Genomic DNA, 13,774 nt, shown 5'->3' with positions numbered 1-13,774 from the left:
ATCTTGTTTCGTTCATGGTACCAATTTTTTTGTGGATATTAGAAAAATTACATTTTTGTGGATACTTTAAGGAGGTGAAGGTTCCAACCCTAACTTTAAATAAAAGTTGATTTTTACATGATTAAAAAGAACTTATTTAAGAAAGGGAGGTAAGACCAAAATTCCAACCCTGCCATTCTAGATTTGCCTTTTAGATTTAATAAGTCATTTGTATATTCTCTGTTGAGAGTGAATTGCTTCTATCTCATATCTAAATATATCAGATGAATTGTACCTTAAAGGGTTACAGAACACCTAAGGGAGTTAACTCTTTAAAAATAAGCTGAATGTTTTAATCACATACTATTAGTATATGAACTGCGTTGGATAGAAATCAACCTAAATTAATGCAAGTGCACCTATAATTAAAAAGACTTTGATTCTTGAACATTGCAATACATATTTAAAGATGAATTTTGGTCTGATTTGTAGGGTTGTAATATCAATTTTCAAACAGTTACACACTTTGCATATAGAGTGATTTTTACAACTCGAAAGAAAACAGATGTATTGATATTCATTTGCATTTATATATAAGGTTGATTTCTATCCACACAGCTCATATATAGAAATCAAAAATCAAAATTAGTGTTTGTCAAACTGCTATATATCCATTGAAATTATTCCTATAAATTGTGTGGTTCAGATTACTTGAATTTTTTCATATTTTTGTCAACAGGTCGAAATAAATATTTTGTCAAAATTTTATGAAAACTAAACAAGCCAAATCTATTTCCGGCAAAGTGTTGGGTACCCCTTAAGAGATATTTATTGAAGGACCTAGGACTAATATATTGACCTGTGATATAAGTCCCTGAGGAAGGACACACATATATACTTTCATTTATAAAGTAATTTTTGTTCAGAATTATTGCATTGATACCCATCTTTGACATCTATATCCCATCTTCCTATAAAAAACATTGATCAAATCTTTGACATTGTTGGAAGCACTGCTTCATTGATACTGCAGTGAATATCTCAGAAAATGCTAATTCATGAAATTATTTTGCAAATGTCAGCTATTGATATATAGAACAGTAAAATACACATAAAACAATGTAATACAGTATTTATGAGTATTTTATTGATAATTACACCTATTCTTTTGTGATATACTTCAAAAGAAATATTTATTGTGAGAAAAACAACATTTTTATGTTTTGAATATAGGTTACCATTAGGAGAATTGTCTATATGCCATTCATGGAGTATAGAATATATATAATTTATTATAATGAATGAGTTTTATACAATTTTTTGGCAGCATTTATATTAGATCATTAGTTGCTGTCTGTCATATCTGTTTTTCATTGATGTTTTTGTCCAATATTAGGTCATTGGTTTTTTACTGGTTTGAATTGTTTTATAGTTTTAGGCCAATTGCAAATACCGGTAACCTTGGCCATGATCATCAGTTGGCCTGGCAAAATGTTTGTAATGCATTGCCTATAGAAAAGCCACAGTGATTAAGCAAAAGTTAAAACTAGGTATTATTCTTGGAAAAATATTACAGTCTAGATGTTTTTGTGGAGGATTGCTTGTTTGAATGCAGGCAGTCATGGCTACAACCCTCAGCCAGGTCATTCATGACTTTGAAATAGATAGCATTTGCTGCTTATTCATTAAGCATGCAGCATAAAAGATTTAGAGCAAAAACTGGCCGGCTAGATTTCTGATAAAAGAGAGGCGAAAGATACCAAAGGGATATTCAAACTCATAAGTTGAAAATAAACTGACAACACCATGGCAAAAAAAGAAAAATTAGACTAAAAGACAACAGCATACAAAACACTGATGAGGTGACAAATTTGGTTTCAGTTGACTGTTACCTTGTGAACTATTATTAAAAAAATATCCAGCTCTATATGTGTTAGTGACAAGTACTGTAAATTCAGAAATTATTGCGATGTTTTTATTATTGCGAAAAATGCGACAGGGTTATAATCGCAATAATTTTAACTTGCATTTTGAAATTTTTTATATGAATTAAACAGGATTTTTCTTAATATCACAAAAATTAAAATCCCATTTTAGTCTAAAATGACAAAATCGCAATAATAAATGCACGCAATAATTTCTGAATTGACAGTACATTAAGGATGTTTGCTACTCTGTTTCAAAATAACAAGCTTTTTAAAAGACTGTTATAAATTGATAGTATATAGATAAAGGAACTAAAAAAGCAGAAAAAGATGAAGGGTCCGTGTGCTTGTTTTCGAGATATAAGCCTTTGAAAATTTGGCCGGAAACGATTCTCTCTAGATTTTTCATATATTTAACATTGGCACCTTTTTTTCTTTCAAAAACAATGAAAAAATAATAAGGATTTTATAAGATTTTCAAATATGGCTTTTTAAACTAAATGTAATCAAATTTTGAAAAGAAAAGTAGGGGTTAGTGGACAAAATTATTTAATGGCCAAACATGGATAAAACAAGAGGATTCCGAAAATCTGTCAAAATTCAAAAACAAGAGGAGCTAACATCCTTACTCACAATGTATATTGATGCACAAATATAACATTTGTTTCCTATTCCTTTTGTGGTATTTCCAGATAAACTTTAGTTGAAATGCACTAGAAATTAACAATTAAGGAACCCTAATCCTTAATTTGCTATCGTTCTAACCAAAACTTATCTAGAGATTTCTTTGAATTACCAAACACACAGTAACGAAAGACCTACCATTTCTAACTCAGGATGAGGGTAACTCCAAAATAGTATGGTTATGTGTGCTATTTTTTTCAGCCATTTTTTTAATTCTTCTAAATTGCCTGATTCTTACAAAGACGTGGCACTTTGAAATGTATATATTGTATAGACACTTGTCTATTGTTGAAGACTGTGTATATTGACCTACATTTCTCTATTGGTTATTTGTGTTCTTGGGTTGCTGTCACCTTGACATTATATAAGCCCACATCTCTAAATACACATATTGTAAATTCACTTGGGTTGCTGTCTCCTTGACATTATATACACCCAAATCTCCAATTACACACTCTAAATTCAGTAATGTTTTTATTAATGGGAAAATTGTAAATAGGATGATCAATGCAATGATTTAAACAGTGACATTTAACTACATCATATGAATTGGAATTACATTAATTAATCTTTCATTTATCATACTGTTGTTTGTCAAAAGATCGGCAATACTGAAAGCATGCAGTCATTGGATTTGTTTGTCAAAAGATTGGCAATACTGAGTGCATGCAGTCATTAGATTTGTTTGTCAAAAGATTGGTAATACTGAATGCATGCAGTCATTGGACTTGTTTGTCAAAAGATTGGTAATACTGAATGCATGCAGTAGCCTGTTGTTCAGTGGTTGTCGTTTGTTTGTGTGGTTCATAAGTGTTTCTCGTTTTTTATTTAGATTAGACTGTTGGTTTTCCTGTTTGAATTGTTTTACACTAGTCTATTTGGGGCCCTTTATAGCTTGCTGTTCAGTGTGAGCCAAGGCTCTGTGTTGAAAGACGTACTTTGACCTATAATTGTTTACTTTTTACACATTATGACTTGGATAGATAGTTGTCTCATTGGCAATCATACCACATCTTCTTATATATGGTCATTGGACTGTTGTTTGTCAAAAGATTGGCAATACTAAATGCATGTATCTCTTTGATTTTTATGATGCTTTGCTTATATGCAGAACTTGTTGCACTAACATGAAATGGATTATGCAATACAATACATTACCAACACAATACCAATACAATACCAATACCTGAATACCAATACAATACAATATCAATACCAATGCCTGAATACAATACAATACAATACAATACAATACAATACAATACAATACAATACAATACAATACAATACAATACAATACAATACAATACAATACAATACAATACAATATAATACAATACAATACAATACAATACAATACAATACAATGCAATACAATACAATACAATACAATACAATACAATTCAATTCAATTCAATTACAATTACAATTACAATTACAATACAATAACAACACAATGCAATACAATACAATACAATACAATACAATTCTTACAATTACAATTACAATTCAATACAAAACAGAAATGCATTTATTATTGTGATATTTGAAAAACTTCACAAAATTTCTGAAGTTACTTTATTTGTAATTTACATTGCATCAAAAGAAGCAGAGAACAAATTACAACGAAGCAATAAGGGCATCTAGGCCATGACACCAAACATCGCGACAAGCTTAAACTACAAATATGTACTGTCAGTGTTAAGGGCCTAAGTGAATTTTTTACCAGGTTTAATCTTTGGCTTGGACTGTAAAATATGTAAATAGTTTTTTTCTGTCAGAAACATGAATGTTACTCACTGCATTTTTTCAAATGCAAAATTTTAATCATTCCCGCAACAGGATTTTAACTGAAATTGTTTAATTTAAGCAACATTGAGCAGCAACAACATGTTAATTTTCATTATTACCAGCACAAGTTAGACCACTCTGCCAACTTGGAAATAATGCTTTAAACATATTTTTAAAAAGTTATTTGATTATCTTTTAATAACCAGTGTAATTTTTTGTAACATATTGACAGCTTTTGTCTGATATTCTAGATCAATGCTAGAATTCATAATAATTTGGAAAATCAGAAATGCTTGTGAACTGAAGCTAGTTTTTGAACTTGCTTTTTAAAAAAAAACAGATGTATTTAAAAAGAAAACACTTGATTATGTCTGCAAGCTTGTTTTTTGAACTTGCTTTAGAAAAAAATGGTAATGTTTAGAAAAGCGGTTGAGAACTGAAGCTTGTTTTTGAACTTGCTCTAAAAAAAAAAAAACAAATAAAAAACAGATCATGAAATGAGACAGTTTGTCAACCCAAAGTAATTTTAGAACTGCATCTTAAATATACAGAGAAACATTGAAAGATCATATTTTTTGTCAGCCATAGTGTCCTTTCTTTATGACCCTAAGTAGTGGGGAGGAAATTATTACTCCATTAGGATCAATCATGTTCATTTGCTGAATATCTAACTCAACATTTGTGATGAAGCTCATTTATCCAGAATACTTTTGAAAGTAATACAACAGACTGTTAAAAAAAAATTTAATAAATGACAATAATTTGCAATGGTGAGTTATGAATACCCCTGCAATCCCCAAGCCTTTGAGTCAGGGAGACCACCAAATCTATTTTTGCACTTCTCACCGAAATACCAGTATTCTGTAAAACTTTTTTATTTTTTATTTCGAAAGCCTTGTTTGTTTAATTTTCTTTTTAACAATCAACTTATTATTTTCAGGTTGAGTAACTGTGTATATTACAGAATGGTACGATTAAGTATTGCTGTTAAGATGAAAAGAAAGATTTCGGAATCACGTAGGTATTGTGGTTGTATTTTCTTTAATACTACAAGTGTTGAGATGAAATTTGAGTGAATGTCAAAATTTAACTTATACAAAAGTGGATGTCAAATAATGACTTCTATACAATAGTAAATATATCTTCTTTTCTTTTCTAAAACTGGCCGACAGGCATAGTGGGGTTATTATTTACTGTCGTGAGAGGTTCAATAACGAGTTGATCTTACTTAACTATACTTGTGATGAGATCTTTTCTTTTTTTACACAATGGGTTTCTTTTCAGTAGAATGGGAAAATAATTTTTTGTCAGGATATGTCTAATAATAAGGTCATCTTACTTTATTATACTAAATTGTGACATCTTTTCTTTTCTAACACAATGTAATTCTTTTTCTGTAAAATGGGAAAATTATTTTTGTCATGAAAGGTTCAATAACAAGCTATACTTTAGATGAAATCTTTTCTTTTCTTACACAATGTGAAACTTTTGATAGAAGGGAAAATTATTTAATACCATGATCGAGAGGTCCAAAAACAAGTTCATCTTACTTAACTATACATTAGAAAAGAAATCTTTTCTTTTCTATTAGAAATGTAACACAATGCATTTCTTTTGGTAGAATGGGGAAATTATTTACCTTCATAAGAGGTCCAAAAACAAGTTCACCTTACTAAACTATACTTGTGAAGAAATCTTTTCTTTTTTAACACAATGCATGTCTTTTCGATAGAATGGGAAAATTATTTGTTGTCGGGAGAGGTTCATTAACCAGTCATATTTTTCTTGATTGAGCTAGAATTACGTATATCTTTCCTCCTGACGTAAAGAAAATATCCTATCATACTGTTCATAACACTTATAGTGACATAAAGAAACTTGATCTCCCTTAACACGAAAAGGACACAAAAGCCTTTTATTTGAATACAAAATAAACTAGTATTGAATTTTATTCATGAAATGTTAAAGGTCATGTTTTTTTTTTTTAAACAGCCTTGAGTAAGGTAAGGTATAGTGGGTGGTCACACTTGAATGAATGCCACAGGGTGATCTATAAAAAAATTATGTCGCAGTAGTTATAAATTGAAACTTTGCCACCTTGCTTTGGGGACAATTTGGAAAAGTGTCATTAAAGCCATAACCTATTTGCTTTCATAACTTAATTTATTCTAACTGGAAAATGAAAATCAAATGAGTAAATAGTTTGAGTGACTATAAAATTTGGTTTTTAAATCAAAATTCAATAGTGTAGATATGAACAAAACAAAACAACCAGGTCATTGTAGAATTTGAATAAATGTTTTATTTAAAAAAAAAAAAAAGTTTTGAAAAAGTGTTAATTGTTCTAGTAAACTAAAATATAATATTTATTAAAGGGCTTTTGCCAAATGTGCTTTGAAAGCACTGCTTTCATTAAACTTACATTGAGACAATATACAAATTTCTTCATGGTGTGTAGCCATAGTTACTCATTATATGTGAAATTTGTTTTTATTTTCTGAACACCTAAGTGACCTTGTACCCTAGGGTAGTTTAGAACGAATCAAGGAATATGTATTTTCAATTTGCACTAATATTTGGGCCAAATAAGGGCCTTATCTCCCCTACTACTTTATCTGGAGCTGTTTTTTGCATACATTTGTTCCTTTAATGAAAACAAGGAAATGCGGTATGACAACAAGTTGACATTAATCCACTGAAGACGAAAGAATGTAAAAAATAAACATCTTTTAATTAGTTTAAAAAGAGAGGCGAAAGACAGTGGCGGATCCAGAAATTTTCATAAGTGGGGGCCCACTGACTGCCTAAGAGGGGGCCTGCTCCAGTCATGCTCCAGTGATTCCCTATATAATCAACCAAATTTTTCAAACAAAAGGGGGGGCCCTACCCCCCCCCCCCCCCCCCCTAAATCCGCCTCTGAAAGATACCAAAGGGACATTCAAACTCATAAGTCAAAAATAAACGTGACAACACCATGGCTAAAAAAGAAAAAGACCAACAGACAAACAATAGTACACAAAACACAACATAGAAAACTTAAGACTGAGCAACAGGAACCCCCACCAAGAACTGGGGGTGATCTCAGGTGCTCCAGGAGGGTAAGCAGATCCTACTCCTCCATTTAATTGAAGTCTGGAGCTGGCATGTCAGTAACTGCTAGTAGTCCTTTGTTAATTTATGTTGATCATTGTCATTTTGTTTAGATTCTTCTGTTACCTATTCTAACATCGGACTCAGACTTCTTTTAAACTGAGTTTTATTGTGTGTATTGTTGTTTGTTTGTTTATTCTACATTGGCAAGAGGTATAGGGAGGGTTGAGATCTCATAAAACATGATTAACCCAGCCACATTTTTGCACCTGTCCCAAGTCAGGAAACTCTGGCCTTTGTTAGTCTTGTATGTTTTTTTTTTTATTTTGGTTCATTTATATGTTTCGGAGTTTAGTCTGACATCCATTTTCTCTGAACCAGTATACATTTTTGTTTAGGGGCCAGCTAAAACCAGCCTCTGGTTGCGGGATTTTCTCTCTGTGTTGTAGACCCATTGGTGGCCTTGAGCTGGTTTCGGCTCTTTGGTAGAGTTGTTGTCTTTTTGATACATCCCCCGTTTCCAAACTCAATTTTATCTATTCTGATTTTTTTGTTCTTTGGGTTACTGTCTAACTGATTTACATCAAAGATCTCATTTTATTTCCAGGATAGGTAAATAATTTTCTGCTACAAGATCAAGAGATATATGTCAAGTTTGCAAAGTAAATTAGTTGAGTGGCCGATTATTAGCTTTGCTAATATTGTGTACATTCATAGTAAGGTTAAATTTATATATGCTCAGATAATGTAATTTATTTCTTATAACAGGAACTTGATTGGATTAAATTGTAAAAATAAACTATTTACATGACAATAATCTGATTATTTTAAAGGTTCCTCATGTTTCAATGTGAAATTGACTAATTTAGTTTAATAATATTTTCATTTTGTCTAACGGTAGTTGTAAATGAATTTGTAATTTGACATCACTGTAACATATTTTTCATTGGTAATTGAATAAAGTAATAGTTTTGGTTCAAGGTTATTTTTTCCCTTGTGAGCAAGTTGAATGGATCATGTAATTACTTAAATTTTAAACTATAGTCAGGTCTGGCTATTTTCTATATATTTGTATGATTTTGGAAAAGGAGAAGGTAAGGTAAGGGCTAATTTTGGCCTAAAATTTAAAGTACATCTGATGAAAGATTTTTGACATTTTTAAAACACTTAAGTATCTACTTCAGTCGATTCAATTAGTTTATGTAAAAGATAAGAACTGATTTGGTCATTACAGACGCTTAAATTTAAGCTTAGATATGAAAAATCTATCAAATATGCCATAAAACGTCACTTTTCAGATGGTTTTTGTCAAAAATGTAAGTGGCCGCATTGGTGTTCAGTCTCAACCTTTATATATGTTATGCAATATCATCAAATACAACATATATTGAAATATTAAAAGACAGAACACAAATGCGGCCACTTCCATTATAGACAAAAAACGTCTAAATATTAGCACAAATTCTAAAATTGTGAAGATTTCAGTAATTTTGCATGAATTAATGATGCTTGTACCTGACGTATGTGCATTGTACTGTCAAAAACAGCCCATATTTATGTAACAAAAGTATTCTTCTTTCCAATTAATAGCTAAAGTTTATATTTTTAACAAATTTGTAAAAATGCTATATTTTGGGGCCAAAAAGGGGTCTTACAAGGCCTGCTCCTGTTAGAGTATTTTTGCAAGAGGTTGAAACAATTATTGTTCTTTTGTTTTGTGTTTTATTTTGTATTTTTTGTCATTGAATTGCTTAATTCATTTTTTTTTTTGATAAAAGTGTAGATTTATGGTTCAAATAAGAAAATAATTCTATATGAACCTATGATATATTGATTGAAAGCTATTTAAGGGGTTTAAAATAGATTTGGCTTGTTTAATTTTAATAAAATGTTGACAAAATATTTATTTCGACCTGTTGAAAAAATATAAATATTTCAAGAAATTTGAACTACATAATTTACAGCAATAATTTCATTGGATATATAGCAGTTTGACAAACACTAATTTTGATCATTGAGAAGCTTGATTTCTCTTTACCTAGAGTATGTAATGTTCAGCTGATTTTTAAAGAGTTAACTCCCTTGGGTGTTCGGTACCCAAACTCCAAAACAGTGGTAACGTCCTAATGCTACACTACACTACTGATAGTTTAGCAAAGCAACATCACTCCCGTTTCGAAGTTTGTTCTGACTACACGCTTAAGTACATATTGTATAAATACTGTCACCTAACTAATTATTGGGACTTATGCTTAAGTTCAAACTGTATAAATACTGACACCTAACTAATTATTGGGACTTATTAGCAAGTAGATAAATACATTTCAAACTTGGATCTTATTTTATATGAATACACAAACAAAGACAACAACAATGCAAAAAGTAAATTGGTTAGAATTCAGCTAGAAATGTTGTACTGTGACCTATAGTTGTTAACTTCTATGTCATTGGTCTCCTTGGCAATCATAAAACATCTTCTTATTTTATATAGAAAAGGCTAAGCACAAAAAACTTATTTTATATAGAAAAGGCTAAGCACAAAAACTTATTTTTTATATAGAAATGGTTAAGCACAAAAGTTTCCATGAAAATAAGTTGGTTTACTGTGAGTATTCGTTTTAATTTTAGTTCATTTATATGTTTCTGGGTTTAGTGTGATGTCAATTTTCACTGAACTAGTATACATTTTTGTTTAGGGGCCAGCTGAAGCCCGCTTTCGTGTGCAGAATTTTCTCGCTGTGTTGAAGACCCATTGGTGGCCTTGGGCTGTTTTCTGCACTTTGTCGTTGTCTCTTTGGCACATTCCCTGTTTCCATTCTCAATTTTATTTAATTTGTTGATTATATCATCCAGAATTTGTGTTCTTTATAATGCACAGGTGTAGCATCATCCACAAAAAGCAAAAAATTCTGCTCTTATAAGTCCTATGTGCAGCCTGATAATTAAAATTTGTCACATTTTTTCGGGTATGAATCCTGCTACATTCCTGCAGGAATATGCAAATTTATCGCAATATAATAACTCTTTGGTTAAAATAAAATTCCAAGTAGGAAAATATGGACAGATTCCTACATGATTCTGTCTAAGATTCCAGCTGGGATATTTCGTAGAGGTAAGTGTGGCTTCAGTGTAACTTTGAGATGAAGAACAGTAATGAAAGTGTGTAATAATTTTGTGTCCTGAGTTTATACACCATTATAGTATTCCTTCTATATAAAAATAAGGAGATGTGGTATGATTGCCAATGCTGACAACTATCCACCGGAGACCAAGGAGATGTGGTATGATTGCCAATGCTGACAACTATTCACCAGAGACCAAGGAGATGTGGTATGATTGCCAATGCTGACAACTATCCACCAGAGACCAAGGAAATGTGGTATGATTGCCAATGCTGACAACTATCCACCAGAGACCAAGGAAATGTGGTATGATTGCCAATGCTGACAACTATCAACCAGAGACCAAGGAGATGTGGTATGATTGCCAATGCTGACAACTATCAACCAGAGACCAAGGAGATGTGGTATGATTGCCAATGCTGACAACTATCAACCAGAGACCAAGGAAATGTGGTATGATTGCCAATGGTGACAACTATCAACCAGAGACCAAGGAGATGTGGTATGATTGCCAATGCTGACAACTATCAACCAGAGACCAAGGAGATGTGGTATGATTGCCAATGCTGACAACTATACACCAGAGGCCAAGGAGATGTGGTATGATTGCCAATGCTGACAACTATCAACCAGAGACCAAGGAGATGTGGTATGATTGCCAATGCTGACAACTATCCACCAGAGACCAAGGAGATGTGGTATGATTGCCAATGCTGACAACTATTCACCAGAGACCAAGGAAATGTGGTATGATTGCCAATGCTGACAACTATCAACCAGAGACCAAGGAGATGTGGTATGATTGCCAATGCTGACAACTATCAACCAGAGACCAAGGAGATGTGGTATGATTGCCAATGCTGACAACTATACACCAGAGACCAAGGAGATGTGGTATGATTGCCAATGCTGACAACTATCAACCAGAGACCAAATGTAGGGTTCAACCATTCAAGGTATGTCAACACTGAACATTTTAATAAAAATAAGAGATGTTGTATGATTGCCAATGAGACAACTATCCACCAGAGACCAAATGTAGGGTTTAACTGTTCAAGGTATGTCAACACTGAACATGTATATAGATATAAGAAGATGTGGTATGAGTGTCAATGAGACAACTATCCACCAGAGACCAAATGTAGGTTTCAACCGTTCAAGGTATGTCGACACTGAACATGTATGCCTATACCTAAGAAAGCTATAATAGGCCAAAGGCCCCAACTTGACAATGTCATTCAAGTGGAAAGGAAGTGCAGGGTTAAGCCACAGGTATGTTAGAACCAGATATTGAATGTGTATTGCATATTTACATGGATTCCCAATGTTATTTGACAGAAATAAATTGTTAATAAATGTAAAGAAAATGTGCATGTTGTGCAGATACAGTAATTTTGATGCATTGTAGATGTTATCAAAAATTGTGCACTTAAAACAGATACACAATGATTTCTCATTTAATTAGATTTCATCTATAATTAGGATATTAGAATGGACATCATATCTTAACATGACATAATATAACCTATATATAGACTTTTTTTGGTAATGATAATTTTCTTTTGATCTTTGTTGTTACTAATTATAATTAGGAAAGTTCACCAAACATTTTGTTCATAGATCACTTTAAAAATTGTTCCTGTCTGAATCATAGCTGGTGTTGAAAGTAAAATATATATAAAGTTTTAAAACAGCAGTCAGTTCCATGCATGAATGATTTTCAGGAATTCCAATTCCAGTTTGTCACTAATAATGTATGACAATTGTTTGCAACAAATTTTAACTCAGTAAGAAAATTTGTCCATCAACTTCTAGATGCATTTTTTTTTCATTGAGTTGCTGTTTCTTTGATATACAGGTACCTTACATCTCAGTAGATAACATAACAAGCAAAGATTTTCCAGAGAGAGATTATTTGGCAATTGAAAACATGATAGAAGTATATCTTCATCCAAGCATTCTAATTCTTATTTGACCAAGATGACCACTTTTCCTGCTGAAGGTCAATCGATGGTTCTCTCTGGGTACTGTAGCTTCCTTGACCTAATAAAATGGCTGCCATGATTAAGGTAATATAAAGATAGAAGATGGGGTATGATTGCCAATGACACAACTCTCCACCAGAGACTAAATGACGTAGAAGTTAGCAACTATAGGTCATCATACAGCCTTCAACAATGAGCACAACCATTAAACACCAATCAATTAATCTAATGAGACAGATTGATTTGTTTATTTGGTGTTTAACACCACTTTCAACACTTTTGTGCTATTTCGTGACAGTCAGTTTTTATTGGTGGAGGAGGCTGGAGCGCTCCGAGAGAACCACCGACCTTCAGTAGGAAAACCGTAAATCCTAGTAATTTAAGATTGGAGTCAAGCGCACCTGCCACCTGTGGGATTCTAACTCACAACCTCAGTGTTGACAGGCTAGTGATACAGTAGTACGATTACTTAAGACCACTCGGTCTCCTCACCTCCCCTAATGAGACAGACGAGGACCATTATGTAAGAAAGTCACTTGAATTAAAGGCAACTGCAGTAGAAAGAAGTAGAACATTAGTTTATTGTGAACCCAAGCAACCTTATACCTATTTATACATAACATTCTTCAATCTTGTCAAAATTATGTTAATTCTTAGGTGATAAATAAATAAGATGATATAACTTTTGTGATTTTTTTGGTGACTGTTAAAGTTTTTCATATTTTATTACAGCAATTTTGAAAGTGATACATCTTAAAACTTTGAATAACATTCTGGTCATGATAAGGTTGTTATAAAGTTAAACCCTAAAACTCAGTGTAGGGAAAAAAGATTTCAAATTATTTTTAAAGGGGTCCATAGATGATTTTGGTATTACAAGGCACATTTCCTTTCTTTGCCCATTGTACCATCTTTTTCTCAAAAGCTTGATTTTATATGTTTTGAAAGGAGAATCGTGTAAAGGACTGCAAGAATATAAAGAAAAGACAATCTATGGGCAATAAAAAGATAATTTACTGTAAGTTTGGAAATGTTTGTGATGGTTTTATTGTGATAAATGCGATGAGATTTGTATCACTAACATCTAAGATTATGATTGCATTCTTTATTTATAGCTTTCCTGAAAATTGCATTATGGGAGTCATATTTTTATCCATTGATTAATATTATTATTTGAATAATGAATGCAGACAATTGT

General features: G+C 32.0%; 1 long non-coding RNA gene across 3 annotated transcripts in view; it reads left to right on the top strand.

The window, feature by feature from the left end:
• The window catches only part of LOC127726682 (uncharacterized), a 101,487-nt gene that overhangs the window by 75,181 nt on the left and 12,532 nt on the right, over positions 1-13,774 (top strand). For all 3 annotated transcript variants that reach the window (XR_007993639.1, XR_007993638.1, XR_007993640.1), the window contains one exon: positions 5,320-5,396. This is a non-coding gene — a long non-coding RNA (uncharacterized LOC127726682). The remainder of the gene's footprint in view (positions 1-5,319; positions 5,397-13,774) is intronic.

Source organism: Mytilus californianus, unplaced genomic scaffold (assembly GCF_021869535.1).
Source record: "Mytilus californianus isolate M0D057914Y unplaced genomic scaffold, xbMytCali1.0.p SCAF_18, whole genome shotgun sequence".
Taxonomy (NCBI): domain Eukaryota; kingdom Metazoa; phylum Mollusca; class Bivalvia; order Mytilida; family Mytilidae; genus Mytilus; species Mytilus californianus.
The sequence above is the reverse complement of the archived record's forward strand: the minus strand, read 5'-3'. Positions and strand labels throughout refer to the sequence as shown.